The following is a 14234-nucleotide window of genomic DNA, read 5'->3' on the forward strand; positions in this document are numbered from 1 at the left end:
GTCTCTCTCTCTCTCTCGGTACCCTCTCTTTCTCTTTTACCCTATTTCCACTGCTATATCTATTTTTATGGAATAATGGTAATAATCACCAAAGTGAGTTTCATATGATGGCAACATGTTTGTACAGAGGAGGCACTGTACTCTTTGCGATACTGTTATGCGTTGGCATGCGTGACGCAACGGGAAAACACTGAACGCAATGCGGTTGGACTTCTGTCGGTTCTTGGTGGTGAGAAAGCGCAGATGGTCTTCAATGTTGGTTGCATACCTCAAGAATCGTTCATCATCATTGCAGTCGTAACTGATATTTCCAAATCTCAAAATTGTGTTATGACTATTACTTCTCCTTCCTCGGTATCTCAATAATTCACTGATGGATTATCATTGTTTATATGTTGCATTTTTTATCTTCAATTCCGATGGAATTTCAGGTCTTTTTTTTTTGCTCGTCGACTGGTTGTGATTGCGCCTCGACCTCGTGATTTCTTTGAAGCGAGCGCCATTGCTCGTGGAGAAGGTGATGTAATAGCATGAACACGTAATAGTCCACGGAGAGGTGGTGTCAGATGGCCGCTGTTGGTTCGGATAAATTGACGCTCAAAATGATGTTGAAAAATAATCAATTGTAGTATTGGTATTGGAAAAAAGATAGAAAAATGTGGATAATGGAAAGAAAAAAAGTGAATACATAAGACAGCTGCGTAGAACAGCCGGCAGGACATGGATTGGTGGTGGTGGTGGTGGTATAGGCATGGTTTCTCATTCTCATGATACAGTGAAGTCGAAAAAGCCACAACGCATGGTACACCCCTATGTGAAGGAAGAGAACGATGTTGGAGGTAGTGTGAGGAGTGTGAGGGCAAGAGCTGTGGCTCGGCCTCTTGGTGCTCCTGACCATACTGCTCTGCACTCGGTATATTCACATATGCGGCTCGCACAGCTGTTGCCCTCAGCACGAAAAGCGCCAGTCCAAGAATTGCACACATGAGCACTGGACATCCGGTCACTGCCGTCATCATGGATATTGCTCCTGAATATTTCAGTTATTTTGCAACGATACTTGACAACACTATGAATATGTTGGAAAGATTTTCGACATTAACACGTCTTTGGGGCAGACCTCACACCCTGGACGAATTGATGACCAGGAACACTTTTAAACGAACTCTCGAGTAAGCGACATTGGACATTATGATTGATAGAATTATATCGAATGCTTGACTGAAGTGAAATCGTTGAAAATAAACGGACGATCGAGTCGTACAATAAATTATTAGAAGATACTAATTCTGAGTACAGATAATTAATTGACTTGGAAACGAATGGATCATGGAATCACGTGAGTATGGAAATAAAATCGTCTTGACAGGATGCAAACTCCAATTTGCCTCATTGATTATTCGAAAAAGCGCTATAAATGAAGAGCTATAATGGATAATGTAGAGAAAGGACTGAAGATTAATGTACGAATTTGGGTGGACTGGGGGAAGGAAAGGCTTGAGCGGCTTGAGCTTGTCGAGCGCTCTTACCTCTTTGCTGGAAGTTTATACGATGTTTGGAGAATCGCGGTCGGTAACAGTTTCTTCCAACGATGTATACACGCTCTCCGTATACCGTTGAACCCAATTCCGCTAGAAGCGATTGGAGGACTTCCCTTCAACGTTGTCTGATGTATTGCCGATACTGCAGCTGCCTTCTATTCTCGGTCAACTGTCAACCCATCAAGACACTCAGGTACACCACCTCAATTTCACTCTGGATTTTGTCATTCCTCTTGTGGTGTTGGATTAAAAGAGTAATAAATGAAGCAGAAAAGACAATGGAAGCTGCGGAGAGAGGAGAGGATGAAGTAGTCTCATGATTTATTTCCATTGCGCTGAGGAAAGAGGCCAGCGGCAGTATTGAGCGAATTCCATTAATTTAGAAAATTCTCTGGCGAAGAAATGTGATTGTCAATGGATTTTATCCGTATTGTAGAAGAATCAGGGAAATAAGGTGAAGAATATAACAGGAAATCAGACGCAGGAAGCTATATAAATTGTCAATCTAGTGGATTTGTAGAGTTTTTCCTTGAGTGGTGAGGAATATACGGAAAATTGATTTTTTGGGGGAGGGAGTTGTCACTTGTGGTGGTGAAATTAATTTGTCCTCCATGAGGTATTGAACAATTCATGTCTTCATCATGAGTGAAGGTATTAATTGCTCAACTGGGAGAGGTGGAGGAAAAATGTTATCTTTTTTTGGAAGAAAGAAAGAGTTGGAGTTACAAAACGTCGGCCTTCGGGGCACTCCCACTCTGACGCTGCACAGAGTGAATCTGGCACTGGGTTGTCCCTTTGGCTGCCTTTAGCTGCCTTTAGCTGCCTTTAGCGCGCCGAGATTTCGTCATCTAGCGCCTCTCAAAATATTCAACCATCTATATAAGACGAACCCCACTTACACATTTTGTGCGCCCCGCTGGGCCTCGTACAAGACGAAAATCTCTCCCTCAATTCACCCCATACTAGAGCCTCTGCCTTATCGGCTATCGATAATAAATTTTTCCTATTCTAAATATAACCGATGAAAAGTATTTTTCCATCACTACGGAAAACCTCGACAGCCCGATATTTCTCTATTACTTTCTCTTCAATTTACCGATCGATATGTCGACGCAGCAACTGCTAGTCATATTTCCAACACGACACTAATTTATCCCAAATTCATACATAGATAAAATTTGATAGATACCATTAAAAGCCTCACTTTTAACGTTATCATGATTTCATCATCTCTCTGATTAAATGTCATTTGAAGGACAAGAATTTTGATGACTGCCGTTTAACGGTGTGATCGAGCTTGTAAATCCGTGCGTGAAATCAATGGAGATGAAAAAATTGTAAAAATAATAAGGAGGTGACTCGATCGGCAAGTGGCATCGATATGCCGCATCGCTGCATAACCAACTACGCCTGCAGGCACACAATTGAGCGGATAGAGGAATTGTGTTATAAAATGGCCGTAGTTGCAAAAGGCCGTGGTCTTGTAGTGATTGGTAGTGACGCGCAATGCCCTGGCAGCCTGGCAGCCTGGTAGCCTGGCAGCGTGGCAGTGGTGTGCTGAGTCACGGCTGTGTTGTCAGTTTGTAGTAGGTGAGCAGCAGTAACGTGTGCTACGTTGCCGTTGTTAACCGAGAGGCCTCGCCTCGTCGTCCCCTCGTCGCCCTCGTCGCCCTCGTCGTCCTCTTGTCCCCCTCGATCCCCTCGTCATCCGCGCCATCCTCTTGTCCCCCTCGACTCCCTCGCCGGCCGCTCGTTGCCCCACGCCCCGCCTCCTCGTCCCATGCCCTGCCAATACCCCTCACCCCTCAACGCCCCTCGGCCATCCCCACCATCCGTCCAACAAGACCTTCTGCTCCAATCCCCGGATAGAGAGAAACACCCCACAGAGAGACGAACAATTTACAGGCGCGCGGGCGCAGGCTCTCTTCAAATTTCATTGCATCAAGCCTTCTCGGCTATTCGTTGACGACAACGCTGGGGCGCGGAATTCCCAGAAAATGTCGGTAATAGAGTTTTGCCAGAGATAAACAGTTGAATGAACGGCCCCGGAGAGAGAGAGTATCTAGGAGAGGGTTACCAACAGGGTAAATGCTCGACAAACAACAATTTTTAACAGGAAACAGAGAAAAATTCATCCTCAATTTTGTTTCTGCTTATGAAAAAATGGGGATCATTAAGGGCAGTAATGATTACTGAAAACATTTACTTTTAAAATGCTAGGTGGCAAAGCACTTGCACTTTTTTTTATCGGAAAGGGATAAATCACAGATTACGTGACGTCAGAAGTGGCTTATATGGGGAGACACACACAACTGTGGGAAAAAAATCGACCAAGTGACCGAATCAATGTATACGAGATGAGGTCATAGAAAGGGAAAATACAATGCATTTTTTTTGCCTTTTGGCGGAGAAGAATTGAGGGTGAGGATAAGAGCCCCTATGATCTTGAGTCTTTTAAAACTTGGCATAATGTTATCATAGCGAACAAATGAGGTGCATTGGGATATTGTCACACTCAGTTCATTGGGGAAGTGGTATTTTGTTCGTTTACGATTATGCAAGTAGAACGTTCCGGATGGGTCAGCCATGATCGACTTAAATTATACGCGATTTTTTTTAATTGTTAGCAATTATTTAGCGTTTACTGCCCCGCACATGGTACACCTGACTTTCGGGTATTTGAGGAACTCTGTTCCAATTCTACAAAGAAACTTTTCTAATTTCAAATCTCCTAGACTCTAATACGAAAAAACAAGTGTGGTCGACAGAAAAAAATCGGACCACCTCAAGATAAGAGGAAACGAAAAAATATTGAAAATTTTACGATTCGTGGTATACAGAGTGGTGAGCATGTGGAACTGGCGTTTTCCTAATAAGTCATCGATTCTCTTGTGCATATTCTCAGCAACACTAGCGCCCCTAGATTATCACATGGCTTTCCCCCTTTTCTGTCTTGACAAACGCATAGAGTTGCAATTTTCACGCATGTACGAGTGTTTCAGTTCTGCTCTACAGAATTGTTGGCGTGAGGTTTCACTGTGAGTTTGGCCCCATCTTCCCCCGATGCTGGACCACCCCTCAGGGTTGGCAGAATTCTGTATTATAGACGCATCGGTAGCTCTCACTCCGATCCACAAGCTAAATTGAGGACTACAAACTCCTCTCCCTCAAATACCCAGCGTAATCCACCCCCTCCTGTCCCTCATCATTTCAAATTTCCAAAATTCTTATCAATAACATCTATTCTTCACAAAAAATGTTATTCCCCTTTTGGAAAATGAGACTTCCGTCCGGAGGTAATGCGTGTCATCTAATTTTTCCCTCTCAACGGCAAACTCGGTTGGCTCTAGTTTGACTTCCGGTCGGAATTTCTTCAATATTTTTTTCCACCCTTTATTTTTTTATTTTTCAACTCATCTTCCTCTTGACTAGTGGAGTTTTCCATGAGAGCGGAAGTCGCAACGAGAGGAACCAGGGGGTTGCACCCACTGTAGTCCAGTCGAACGCTAACCCTCACCCCCGCACTTCCTCCCTCACTCACTCGCCATTCCCTCCATAATTTAGGCCAGCCTCCTATTGGTTGGAACGTCGCTGACGTCATTGGCAAACTGGAGGGATATAACGGAACGAGGAGAGAGGCTCGTGGATTTAGTGGGCTACTGGTGGGGGATGGTAGTTTCGCAAAAATACACTGTCAGATAGAGGTGGGTTGCCGTGCAGCGTAGAACGTGCCGTTACCACCAATTTTACATTTTTTTTTTCCATCATTTTCATTCTCAATATATACCTATTATATTATATGCTATATGTATTACGCTTCAGCGACTAACTTTTTCCACTTCCTACATCTATATACATCATGTTTTTATTTATCTCCTAAAACCATGTAGTCCGTTCTGCGCCTTGTATACACGAAAATCACGTCTTTTTTTCGAGTAATTAAATGAGAGGGAGGAGAATTTTTGTATGAAAAGAGAAAACAAAATGAAATCCTAGAGTAGACACGAGGAAATGGAGAATTTCTCGATGGCCGTTTAGGGAGTACATGCGCAGTCGATCATCACCTCGATGCGTCACCAATATTATCATTCGAAATTGTACTATTATTACATTGTTCCAAATCCGCAATCATAATTATGGTGACCACCATTGGCAGATTATATTTCCATTCGATTTGGATGTAGTCAATCAAATGAATTTACCGTTTATGGGTAAATAATTCCAAGATAACGTGGAACGATAGAGATGCACGTAGACCTTTGAGTGTAAAAACACTCATTAAAACGATTGAAAAACAGATGAAAAATAATTGATGAGAGATTGATGAAGGCATGAGAATTCATTCAAGATTCATTATAAAAACTTTTCAACAATCGTGTACTCTGTCGGGTGAAAATGATATGAAGCATAGTTTGGTCTGGCAATAAAACGAATGAGAAAAATTCTGGGGGAAACTCACTAATTGGCGATGAGTGGTTTTCCTCGAAAATCCGCTGGTGATTTTCGCTTTAAATCCACCAACGTTAAAATAGTTTATGCATTATTATTGTTATAGTTTGGTTGATGTGCAGTGTGCACAGCAGTTGAAGTTGATTGGCTGTTGTTTTAACCAGTGGTCTCTTACTCTCGTAACTGCGCGCGCCACAGAGTTTTTGCGCGGGAATCGATTCTCTATTTCGAGCTTCACCCCGTACCGTCGGCACACCACGTAGTTCAACTTATCCTGATGCTCTTAACTATTGTATAGGCCAGTAAGAGGAATATTTGCTATTGGCCGAGACATGAAACATGAAAGTCCCCGTAAATTCTGCTACTTACACTATCCCCTATCAATCCCCTATCGTGTTGCCAATTAAAAAATCTATCCTCTAAACTATTACAATTAGATAATAATGAGAGACTTCTCCGTCAGAGAGCCGCGATAAAAAACAGAAAAGAACGATTTCTTTCATTACATACACGAGGTTGAAATCCCCCGGTAGGCTGAAACAAGTAGGACAATTCCAGGTGAGAGAAGTGGATAGAAGTTTCACCGTTATTTCTCCTGTGCGTAGTATTGAGTCACGAACTATGTGATCCAAACTATCGTACGAATATAACCCACTGTACATAACTCGTTTGACACTTGAACCTTTCATTTCAATGATTAGCTATGTAATTGGCATTTCTATAAGCTTGAAGTTTTTAAAGAAGAAAATAGAAGAAGTGTTGCGCAATAAGATGAAGAAAGGTACCCTTGAAAGAGATAGATTCGATGGAGGCAGGTAGGTACGGTTTCCTGCTGGCAACTGATCCGAGACGCCCACATCGGCCATCATCTTCGTGTCTCGGTGCATTCTACCAGAGGACAATACCAATACCATCGACAATTGCATAATACCTTTGTCAGTGGTAGGATAAATGAATTGATGCACCGATGGTGTGAAGTTACTTGGAGGAATCCAGTCTCAAGTACATCATCAATAAGATTTGAGATTGATGAAAGAGTAACGGAGAATCGTTACAACAGGGTCGTGAGAAGTACTCGAATCGACCTTGAGCCGCAAACTTGTATATAGACACAACTGAGCAATCTATGCTATATGACGCACCCCAAAGAGACCAAATATATCGATATACGGAAGAGCACTGAGTACTCGACCTTGCCATCAATACAGCCTGCCATATATAAGGCACGTTTATAATGCGAGCTAATTTGCAAAGAGCTATTACTTCATTTGGAAGGAGAAAATAAAATTTCCTGTTCCTAATTGGAGATATCATTACAGACAGCCGATACTTCACCAGTGAAAATATGAACAATTATGTAAACGAAGGGAAATGCTTACAGAACTGATTTTTCATTCCGATTATCCTCAATGGATAATCATAACAGCAATGGAAAATTGAATAAAGACAAGTTGATCATGGAGTTTGCATGGAACTCTTTAATTGAAGATTTTCCTCTCCTTTCCCATTAATATTATTCAAATAGCCATCTCTCTCGGAAATGAGTGGTAATTGAAGTTGTTTTGAAAGGTTTGGGCGTTGTAGATTTTTTATTCACCGATTGGCCGTTGAAAACTAGGGCTTTTTCATTGAAATGGCATTTAAAAAGAAAATCTTACGTGTCACTGACTCCGAATTTTGTCAACTGATATTTCACAGAACCACAAAAAAAATGTAAAAAAAAATCTCCTTTAAACTATTTGGTTTTAAAGTTATGTGATAATAGTCAAATCTGGAAATAATGAATGTCTTCAATTTGCACATCAGAATGTTTCGATCCGTGAAGTTTTTCTGTGAACATGAGTGCAACATGGTTTTTTGCGATTGAAGCACGAAGTATGGAATGAGAGAGGAGAAAATGGTGGGTGGTATAGTCGAAAGAAGAAAAAAGATGGCTCAGTATACGATACCATGCCTTTCTCTCCAACGCTTCTAACCACCCTCGAGGTCTGCTATAGCTCTCAGGTTTCTACCCCTCGTTCGATCCACCCCGTTCTACCCCCGTCGAGCTATTCGAGCCGCATTGAAACCCTTCTCCCTCTTACCCACATCAACCCCCTAGTCTCTCTCTCCCTTGCTTTTACCCTCATCACACTGAGGGAAGAATTTCTCCTCGGCTTTTCTCCCTGTTCTCCTTTATATACGCCATGCTGATATTACCAGTGTGGAAATTTCACGTTATTCCTCGGGAGATTCATATCGAAGCAGATTAAATAAATCAAATTACAAAGACTAACAATTAACAAATTTTTCAATTAAAAATTTGAATTTTTGTTAGTTAGTCGCTTTGTGGTTTTTCGTTTCTTCAAGTTCTTTGAATAATATCGCAATTAGTCAGTGTCACTTCATATTGTTAAGGGATAATATGGTTTTTCACGCTATGAATGATTTTTTTTTTGGTGTGGAGCTTTGGAAATAAAATGTTAAAAATTGTGACACTTTTGAATTTAACCTCCCGCGTCTGAGTGTCGCTGAAGAAGCGCCCTCCCGGCGCCTTGGGAAAATAAAACTCAACAAAATATATTTAGTGTGGGTGTGGATGCGGGTGCGCGTGGAGCCATTGCCAAGCTTTCCTATAACAGCTTTCCAACCCCTTTTCCTACTCCCTCTTCTTGTATGTAGGTTCACTGTGATTCCCACAACTTCTCATCGATGCTCATCAATTTTATACTAGTATCGGCTACTTCTTTACCGACATTCAATCGACCAATCAGAGAACTCGTCCTCATCCAATGACATCATCGCGGTCAATATTGTCGAGCAATTTTTCAATCGAAAAATCGAAATTTTTTATGAAAATACTGAAAATCGCTAGAAATTACTGAGAGGTAATCATCAGAGGCAACCTTACATAAGACCATGATGGCCCCTGCGCAATAGGTCGCCGCTCATATGATTAATAATCCTTCGATTTCTAGGAATTCTATGTATACTCCAAAAGTTTCGTCAAATTATTACCAAGAACGATAATAATGACTCAATTAGGTAGGATTAAACGGACAGACACTGAATATTTCATAACGATTGTATATATTCGATTATATATAATGCATCAAGTCTGAATCTTACAAGCGTGTCTGCTTGACAGATATTTTTCCGATAAATTAATAACCAAAGAATTCTGAAATTCACTCGATTAATAGGAAAGATTGACACGAATTGAGTGAATGAATGGCATTAATAATGTGGAAATTAATATCTATAGGGATCGTCTTAACCTAACCTCCAAATATCGTAACACTTGCGCACCATCGTTTTACCGATATCGCTCATGTATCCACCTGTTCTACATAACCCAGCAACCAGTAAATTTGACGCACAGGCACAATTTCATCATAGATGACAAGCCATCCAGGGCCAGTACGAGCCACACGAGACTTGGGTTAGCTCTGTCAGTCGATTCACGACATCAATAAGATTATAACAATGTTGCCTCAGCTCTATCTCAACATGAAAGCAACATAAGAAATGAGTACGGTATAGTTGACCGAGTACGAGCAGGGGAATGCAACCAGTATAAGTTTATAAGCAACCAATGGATATCTTTTTCGAACGTCCCTGGTTGAGGATGACGGCAGTGTCTTGAGTTTCTTCTCGTTGTTGCTTCCAAAGAGAGAAGTGCAACGTGGAGGTAAAAAAAAAATTGGAGAAAAAGAAAAAGAATGAGAAGGATAGATACAGTGAGGAGGTAAGAAAGTGGAAAAGAGAGCGTCGTCATAATTCCTTGAATTGAACGGCGGGTTATTCTCCACCAAGGTTACTGCGAGGGGTGGAGGTGCAGCCTGAGACGTGCAGGGGAAGGAAGTTGAGAGTAGGTGGATGAGTAGTGGGGGGAAAAGCGGGGAATCGATAGGACGACAAGGACAAGTCTACACTGTGTAAGTGCATATGTGTGTGTGTTAGTTGTGTCATAGCTGTGTCGATTAACCAAGTGAGAGAAGGGGGGAAATGGTATGTGTCTAGTTGAAAGGCGTCTCACATGGCGGCGGCACTGGTATCAAATTGGAGCGAGAGAGAAATATTAATGGTGCGGAGGAAAGAGAGGGAGGAGAATTGTAAGGATGAGGTGAGTGGTGATTCGCTTGCCAGGCAACGATAGGTGAATTGTGCGGCGCTCGAGGGGATTGGTGGGAGGTAGGGGGGTGGGGAAAGGGGATCCATTGGAAGAGCCGTGGAGAGAGCGAGGAAGGCGCACCAAGGGAAGGGTCAGAGTGGGAAGGGGGGAACGACGAGGAACAGTGAGCAGCGGGGCTCGGAGACAAGGGGGAATAGAGCCGACGAAGGAACGAGGCGCGAGGGGAACTTGTGGGGCGAGGGACAGGGGAGAACCGACTTTATGCAGCTGCGGGACGATAACAACGATGGGCTACAGGACCGCCGCTATAGCTGGGGAAATGCCAAATGGGCTGCAGGACCGTGCCGGCCTAGCTGTACGTTCGCTTGCCTCGTAGTGGCATGGCGGACGGGCGACAAGGCAGGCAGGCAAGCAGGCAGACAGGCAAGCAGGCCAAGCAGGCAGGCAACCAAACCAACCAACCAATCAGGCAGGCAGGCAAACAGGAAAGCCAGGATGGAGAGGGACTTCAAGCGATCGTCTCTTCTTGTCTGTCTCCGTTGCCTACGCTCTACGACTAACTACAACTCAACACAACCGTTTCACCAGGGCTCTCTTGTCCGTCAGTAGTTCCTAACCTTCACGTTGCATATCCCTTGGCCCACCACAGCTCATATCCCCTTCATATACCCCAATCCTCATCCAATCCTTGTCTTGGAGACATTGGATTCAGGCATGATACACTCTTCGTAACGAGTTATCAGTTTTGTATGGACCTATGTCGCTGAGGAGTACAAATATTTTCCCAATCAACTATGAATATCAATCTAGTAATAAAGAAGAAATCGTTAAGCCGTTTAGCTAACGTTTTACGTGGATCTAACCTTTCGTAAAAAATATTTCTTCCTGCCAGCCAACCATTCAATCAGTTTCGTCCAGAGCATTAGTTGAATTTGTTATATTCCATGTGCTAACAAGCACTCAATTGAATATCTTCGTATTAATTTTCGAATTGTAAAAAAAATCGCATAGATCTCCCTTATTGGCGACATCACTTAAATCTGCCACTGATTGTCGCCTGTGAATTCGTGTGGTTGGCTTTCAACAATCAAGTAAATTCTCGACACAGTACCGTCACGGTCTAATACTACACCTAGGACACCTACGTAGTGTCCTGCGCGCATTAAAGACGCGTCAAATAAATTGAATCTTTGAGAGACAATTCAATGTTGCAAAATGAAAAAAATCACCAGAAAACCAGAATATTTTGTGTTAAACCTCTTCGACGAATATTAATAATCCAATACGTATAGAATAACTATGCGTATTGCACAGTGGAATGAATTCACCAGCATTTATTTCGTATGAAAACTAAATGTGGTCGAGCCGAAGGATACGTCTTCTATCTGAAGAGTGTATATCCACAATAGTCGGAGGAAAACCGTCACTAATTTTTGAAAATTTCTGACAGAATCAGCACGTCATGAGAAAATCATTCACTTGACTATAGTAATTCGTCCGTTTTGAAAAACGAGATATTAAATTTTATTGTGTTTACTTGGAAAGTCAACTGTCATTCCATGGCCGTTATTTTACCTCTTCGTATAATGCATCTATTTTCAACTTTGTGATATGTGACGTATGTCAGTGTCTGTTGGAGCGGAATTCGTGAGGAATATATACCACAGAGATGTACAGAACAGTTAGATTTTCACTCACACCTCATCTCAATAGGAAATTCAATTGAACCTACTAGAGAGAGAGTTGACTATTTATCGGTGCAATATTTCCAGATTCGTTAGTTTACAATTTATAAATGTTTACAGACAATTTTAGACAGGGTAGGCCGACGTTTATGATCTTTCCTCGATATGATTTTTGTTTCAAATTAATTCCGTTAATACTGTTGGCGCCATCTCTCGAGAAAGCACTTTAATCTGGCCAATGGGCTGCTCAGTAGATCATCGAAGCATTGACGAACATTTTAAAACGCAAAACAGTCGATTTTTTAAAGTATCAATAGTATTACGAAAATTTATTGATCGTGAGGTCAGGTTGATCTATGCATTATCCAAGTTTAGATAAAAATGAATGTAAATTAGGTTTTTTCGCGGACATTACTGTCGTGTTTAGCATTCCTTTTAATTTGCAAATGTTAATTTTCTTTGATTGGTGGACCGGCGTGATCTTTTGTGCTTTCTTGGTAAAATTATTGAGCTGCGATTTCTGTGGTGTAGAAGTTGCCGAGTTAGTCGGTGTATTGATGATTAATCCAGCTGTCTTATCCCTGTTTTTCTTCTTCTTCTTTTTTTTAGTGATATTTTGTTGTACTTTATCATTTTCCGCCAGTCGGATTTTCATTACTTCCCTTTTAGGTTTCACCAGATTAATTCTTGTTTTTTTGTGGCAAACCGAGCACGTAATCACGAGCTGATTATTTTGACTTTTAATGCATTTATCTATCAATTTCTTTTTGAAATTTGATAAGTTCATTTGATCGTTACCCTGACAACGCATCAATTTCCTAATTGCTCTTGATTGATTTTTACTCTTATTGATTCTCACTGTTTGATTTACAGTCCTCCACAAGGAGCCACAATGAGAGCACATTGTCCCAGGACCAAAAATGTTTTTTGGTAATTCCACGTTATCACATAAATCACGACAGCATTGTCTTTCCATTGAACAACGACCATGAGAATAAAAGAAGAAAAAGAAAAAATTAATCTCTCACGAATTAAACATGTGAACAAGATAAACATTTTGAAACTTACATGTAATGATTTCTCAAGTTATTTGCCCCTGAGGACTCTGTCTTGACAAGAGCATTTGTCAAGTTCCATAACTGTGTAACCATTTCCATGTTTTATTTTATCAATACAAACACAAAAAAACAACAAACAATGCACTGAATGAACGTTTCAGCTCAGCATTAAACTTGTAAACATAACCTTATGCAACCGCCACCCGACTATGCACGAAATGCTATGATGACCATGGTGTCAGCATTTTGAAAACGAAATCTACTCAATCAGTCGTCGACAATAGAATGGTATCCGACAGCTATCGAAATTTATCGCACGAGGGCACTCGAGGTGGGAAACCCTAACGATTCAAATAACAACAGCAACCGTTTTTAGCGCGGTATCTCAAGGTGTCATTAGATTCCCATTAATTTTAGTATCAATTTCTCGTTTACTTTGCTTGCTACAAAGCATTGAAGAATAATCACTCTCTTTCTCCAATGATCTCATGGGAAATTTGAATATTCGACTCAATCATGCAATTTCATCAATAAATGAGCATTGAAATGACTCACCGATGTTGGTTGAAAACAATAGTTGCATTTCCACTGCTTTTTTTCCTGCGTCCCTCCAACCACTCACTCACGATTTTTTACGTAAAAAAAATATTATCTAAAATTTAATAAAACTGCGTAAAGCACTGAAATTGCTGCGACCGGTATATCACTTATCGAACACCATCTTCTCTATTTATCCATATATCGGCAATAACAAAACACGCACTTTAACACTTTTTTAATCTCACATTTATGAGTAAATTCGTTCAGATCCATTGTTTCGACTTTTGTCTTCCCCTTTGTCGCAACCACTTTTTTTAGTTAACTTGAGCCAATAACTATGAAAAATTGCAATAACACAGATTGTCTGCCAAGAACTGTACGAGATACGTCATCTTACGTCGATTCTGTGAAACTTGAACATTGTCCAATGTCCAGGACAACAAGCGCCCAGGGGAGTATTTTAGCGCTTTTACGCTTGCAATTTGTCGCCATTTTGGTAAATTTGGCAATAAAATTATTGCTTACCGCTATGATTACGCCGTATTGATTCAAATGATGTGTAGGATTTTACGGGAAAGTAGGAAAAACGATAGGAGAAGCTTACGTGAAAAAGCGACCGCCATATTGAAGTGTACATGAAAGACTGAACGGAGTGGAGGGGAGGGTGCATGAGGATATGCGCATACGAATGCGCGCGCCGTTGTTCGCGGTGTCGATGGCCGCGCAGCACACATACCTATTCTCCACACACTTAAAAAATTATCCAAGAAAGAGCAGACAAAAAATCATAATAATTTCAAAGAAATGTCTCTAGTCTTGAATAATTATCCTCGATGCTAATTCGAAA

General features: G+C 41.3%; 1 protein-coding gene across 2 annotated transcripts in view; it reads right to left on the reverse strand.

Moving 5' to 3' along the window:
* The window catches only part of tara (taranis), a 61674-nt gene extending 47661 nt beyond the window's left edge, over nucleotides 1–14013 (reverse strand). Inside the window, exon 1 of one of the 2 annotated variants that reach the window (XM_011305375.1) lies at nucleotides 13403–14013. The gene's annotated coding sequence lies outside the window, so the exon portion shown is untranslated. Of the gene's footprint in view, nucleotides 1–12857; nucleotides 12939–13402 lie in introns of those variants that run through there. The other variant, XM_011305376.1, reaches the window with a different exon arrangement.
* Between the last annotated feature and the right edge of the window lie 221 nt (nucleotides 14014–14234).

This window comes from Fopius arisanus, unplaced genomic scaffold (assembly GCF_000806365.1).
Source record: "Fopius arisanus strain USDA-PBARC FA_bdor unplaced genomic scaffold, ASM80636v1 scaffold00042, whole genome shotgun sequence".
NCBI lineage: Eukaryota > Metazoa > Arthropoda > Insecta > Hymenoptera > Braconidae > Fopius > Fopius arisanus.